The following is a 5,500-nucleotide window of genomic DNA, read 5'->3' on the forward strand; positions in this document are numbered from 1 at the left end:
TCCACACGCTGGTGACAGCGGCCCCCGCAAGTCTGGTGGCCCCTCTCTTCCTCTTTCTCCTTGCTCTGTTGTCCTGAGTGTGTGTGTGTGGCCTCCTCTCCGCGAAGTGCTGGGGGGACGGCCCCAACTCTGCACTGCGCCCTCACTGTCCCCCTCCCAACCCTGGTCTCCAGGTGTCCTCGGACTGCCCCCGGCCCACCCGAACGCTATTTGATGAAACGTCACACACTTGAGAAACACATAAAGGAAAAGAGAAGAGACAGCTGGCTTCGGGAGCTGAACCTTATTTAAATTTACCGGAAATACTTCCCAACAGAAAATACGATTCCACGGAACACCTTCCGGGTTCACTAGATTGACTTCACATTTCTCTTCCTTGGTAGGCGGCCATGAAATAGGACCCAAATGCTAGCAAAGACAGCTCAGGACAACGGGGCGGCAGACAAGTAGGCATGCTGCAGCCCCCTCTGTGGCTCTGAGTCCCGAACGACAGTCAAAACGAGTCCTCAGAACCATTTCGGAATAAGCGAGAGGCCAGCAGATGTTATCTATCCACAGGGCAACAACGTCCTTGCTGGCGTCCCGCACATACTCATTTCTATTCCCTGACGTGCCTGGCGCCTCGCAGTCACCTTCCCACTCAGAGGCTGCTCAGAATGCTGCCTGCCATCGAGCGCACACAGGCCGCCTGCGTAGGGAAAGTAAGGTGAAATGCTGGGTGCAAACCACCCTCGCTTGCTTATCCAAGGGAGCAAAAATGGATCTTACGAGCCAAAGTTGACCTACAAAACACTTGTAGCAGTATTTTCCTCCCTCTTCAATGACAAAAAAGTTGTCATTTAATGGAAGGCCAATGGGAATATTTGGCCTCTAGCGCCCCCTTGTGGAGGTGAGTTCAAGCCCCAGGCCCCCGCCAGGACGAATGACAGCTTGTGAGTTGTTTCCGCTCTGTTAGAGAATGACAATCACAAGATCGTATTCTTGAGGAATACAAAATAATAGAAATTACTGGCACCCGACTGACACTGAAAACGAAGTTCTCCCAGTGAGTGATGCCGTTTCATCCCGGCAGCAGCCCCAGCTACAAGGACTGGAGTCTCGGTCTCGGAGGAGTGGTGACTCATGGACTTGAATCCAGACATTGCCACTCCAAGTCTCATTAGTGCTATTGCATGGAGTGTGTGCAGAAACGTGTATTTATTACTACATCACCTATACAATCTTTGTACGCAACAAAAACTCAAAGTATATATATATTATATAGCATATGACATCTACATAAACGTGCACACATATACTTCCACCGGGCTCATAGTGCTGCTAATCAGTGCTCACGCCTTTTCTGAGGGTTGTTTTCTGGGAAGACAAGGCAATGCCGGCTGACTCCGCACTCCACAGAATTCCACCAAAGCTATTAGCATCAGAGCTTTGCTACTAAACCAACCAGAGATTTGCTTTTCTGGTCCCCAGGCATACAAACTATGGGGGAATAGACTCTCCCCACCCCCTTTTTTTTAAATAGATTTCTTTATTTAAAAGGCAGAGTGATAGAGAAGGAAGGGGGGAGGGAGAGAGAGAGAGAAAGAGAGAGAGAGAAAGAGAGAGAGAGAGATGCCTTCTATCTGCTGGTTCACTCCCCAAATAGCTGCCAAGAGCCGGGGCTGGGCCAGGCTGAAACCATAACCCAAGAACTTCATCCTGGTCTCCTGCAGGAGTAGCAGGAACTCGAGTACTTGGGCCATCTTCTGTTGCCTCCCAGGCTCATTAGCAGGGAGCTAGATCAGAAGCGGAATAGCTGGGACTCGCACAAGCTCTCCAATAAGGACACAGAGGTATATTACGCTGCTGTGCCACAACACTCGCCCCCTCCTCTGCTCTTATTTTGGGGTGCATTAGTGGACGTGTACCTGGGAAATGGACACAAGGGCCCTAGGGTAGTGGGACTGAAGCCATGTTTTTTGTTTGTTTGTTTTTTATGCTTAGCCTTTTTAAGGAAAGCCTGAGTTTCCTAAACCCATCCACTGGCTCACACGCCAAGCCTCTGAAGGACTCAGTAACCTTCTTCATTTAACAAGTGTATTTCGCAATCAAAGCATCTTCAAGCGGGGTCACTGAGAGGTTGCCTTGCTCAGCGTCAGAGGCAGACACACCACAAAAGCAGCTCGGGATATTCCAAGGGAAAACTTGTGCAGCCTCTTTGCTGGCCAGACCTTGGGCCATGGGTGGCAGCCATTCCAAGCTGTCTTTGGAGGAAACCGTTGGCTTGGTTCACAGGTGCCCCCCACCCCCTGGTCGGCCCCTGGCCTTCTCTCCCAGCCAATCCCACCTACCTGTCTCTCTTGGGCAATGGTCTGGCCTTGCAGCAGCCGCCAACAGCTGCACTTCTCAGGGAGGGGCACTTAACCGCCTGGTTCCTCAGTTCACATCAAACCTGTGACTGAGAACACTACTCACGGGGACTGCGGGAGGGCCAGCCACCCACCACCCTGGGAATTCTAAAACCCACCCAGCCTATCGCCCTTCCGTCCCGCCACCGGATCAAGGCCTGGCCCACTCTGGGGGTTTGATCTGGATTAAGTGGCATTCTCAGAAACAGCACTGGATGCTTGCATTTACTGTCGGTGAAGCCGCTGTGAAAGTGCTGTGAGCTGGAGGGGAGGCGTCTGCGGATCTCCAGCAGCTGCCTCGCCTTCCTCTCAAGTCCGTGTCCCGCTCTGTACTGAGACCACTGCAAGTCAAACCTGCAATCTGCCTGAAGTACAGACAACCTCCTGTAATACGGTCTATTGCTGACCTTTTTCCTGGCCTCCACTTGTTTTTTCCTTTATTCTCATTTCCTTACTTAAAATCTTGTAATTTATTTGCCTAAGCTGTTCTTAAACTCTTTGGGAGAGGGGAATTTAAAAATAAGACAGAAAGCAGAAAAATTATGGTGTTAGAAGGCAGAATACTGGTGACCTTGGTGGCAGAGGAGAGGGAAGACGGCAACTGGAAGGGGCCGGGAAAGGGCGTTCTGGCACACTGGTCCTCCTGTCTCTCTGCTGGGACGCTCGCTACACAGGTGTCTTCACTGTGACGTCACTGAGCTAGACAACTTGTGCGGAAGCCCCTCTGCATGTATGCTAAAGTTCAACAAAATGTTACCAGAAAGTGAAGGGAATGTTACTGTACGGATATTACAAGGTTACTAGGTGCCACACATTATACATAGTTTTCCCTGTCATCCTAAGAACACTTTTAGAGTAAAACCACAGCCATTTTCCAAAGGAGGAATTTAATCTGAGGTTCAAACAGGTCACAGGATGAGGTCAGAATTCCAAATGGCGTAGCAGGTTCAGCCTCTGCTTGCGACGCCACCATCTCATATGGGCACCATTTGAGACACGGCTGCTCTACTTCCATCCAGCTCCCTGCTAATGTGCCTGGGAAAGCAGCAGGTGATGGCCCAAGTGCTTGGGCTCCTGCCACCCACGTGGAAGATTCAGAAAAAGCTCCGGGCTCCTGGCTTCTACATGGCCCAGCCTCGGCTGTTATGGCCATTTTGGGACTTAACCAGCGGATGCAAGATCTCTCTCTCTCTCTCTCCTCTCTCTGCGATTGCCTTTCCAATAAATACAATATAAACTATTTTTTAAAATTCCAAATGGTTTTCTTTTGATAACAAAGCCATTCTTCTATTACACTAAGCTGCTCGCTGCTTTCCACTTTCAATATGGTCTCCATCCGGCTCAGCCACTACAACCCAGATGCGGATCAGACCTGCTGGGGACACAGGTGAAGGGCTTGTGAGGAGGGTGCTGGGCAGTGTCCCAGACTGACACTGGCCTGGGATTCAGTGGGCGGAGGAGGCTTAGAGGCAAGAGCCCTGGACTACCGTGAGAAGCCTGGGGCTGGGCCTGGCTCTCCCCTAACAGTCACTCTGAGGCCTAGAGCCTCCCACCTGCTGCACAAGTGGATTTCAGGAAAAAACAAGCTCTGTTTTATTCCTCACCAGTTTTTTTTTTTTTTAAAGATTTTATTTATTTGAGAGGTAGAGTTAGACAGTGAGAGGGAGAAACAGAGAGGAAGGTCTTCTGTCCACTGGTTCACTCCCCAAATGGCCACAATGACCAGAGCTGGGCCAATCTGAAGTCAGCAGCCAGGAGATTCTTCTGGGTCTCCCATGTGGGTGCAGGGACCAAAGTGGCTTGGTCATCTTCTGCTTTCCCAGGCCATAGCAGAGAGCTGGACTGGAAAAGGAGCAGCCAGGACTAGAAATGGCACCCATATGGGCTGCTGGTGCTACAGGCAGAGGATTAACCTACTGTGCCTCAGTGCCAGCTCCCTTGTCAGTTTTGCTCTTATCTGGAACAGCTATCTTCCAGTCTCCAAAGGATACAGAAAATCAAATCAACAGACCAGCAAAAGATCTGCTCCCTCCTGCACCTCTCCAAGAAATTGAGGACAGATGGCAGAGTGAGGTCAGCAAGCAAGTACGCTCCGAGCGCCTCTGCCTGTCCCTCTTCTCCCCAGGAGCCAAGAGGATTTATTTGATTGTGAAGACTATGATCCAGCCCGTCCCTCTGGGGTGCCTGTCTCCAGGCCCGGTTCGGGCGGCAGTGCCCTAGCTTGCTGTGTGCGCAGTCCCCCCTATGTGCTCGTCAACAGCTTTCTGCAGAAAGGGAGACATACAAGCTTTCGGATCAAGTCTTGTGAGCTGACCACAAGCACTCTGCTTTTATTTCATAGTGAAAGTCACCCTATGGCAGTACTGGAGAAACAAGTCAGCAGATTAATACGGGGTTCCCCCACAGTCCACCACACCTGCTGTGTGACCTGAGCCACATCCTTTACCCCTGGCCACGGCTGCCTCACTGCACAACAGGGGTTGGGACGCCCATTTGTGCCCCTCTCAGCAACAAAATTGGAACTCTAAACTAGACATCAACTGAATTCCCAGGAACGCTGCTCTGCACAGATGGAGGTGGGGGTGCCCTCTGCCAGGGCAAACAGCGCAGGTGGGAACAAGCCCAATCACAGAGGGTCTGAGGACTCGGGCAGAGAGCCCGGCAGGTCCTGGAGCAGAGACACAGCCAAAGCAGTACGTGTGCAACCCTGGTCCTGAGAGAGCCACACGCGAGCTGAGGGAGGACACAGGGAGAGAGAAGAGAAGAATCCTTCAGGCGCAAAGCATCTCCAGGAGCGTTATTTTCGTCTACTTGGCTCCATTGTCAGTGGGGTTATGTGAGCTGGAGGCACACTTACAGTAATGACAGGGACCTCCGTAAGTGCTACAGGGCTCTTCCGGTTTCCTGGGAGGAATTTTACAGCCAGATTTACTATGATTCACCATGGCCAGGTTAGGTTAGACCACCAAATTCTCTTGACTTTTCAGGCCTTGCAGTTTGACCTGCATTCCTGTAACACACACACATTTAGTACTTTTTAACAGGAAAATGATATATGCTCATTTAAAAATTAAAATAAAGAGTACACAAAGTAAAAAGAGTAATGAGTAATC

Source organism: Oryctolagus cuniculus, chromosome 4, assembly GCF_051225735.1.
Source record: "Oryctolagus cuniculus isolate XC-2025 breed Fujian yellow rabbit chromosome 4, ASM5122573v1, whole genome shotgun sequence".
Classification (NCBI taxonomy): domain Eukaryota; kingdom Metazoa; phylum Chordata; class Mammalia; order Lagomorpha; family Leporidae; genus Oryctolagus; species Oryctolagus cuniculus.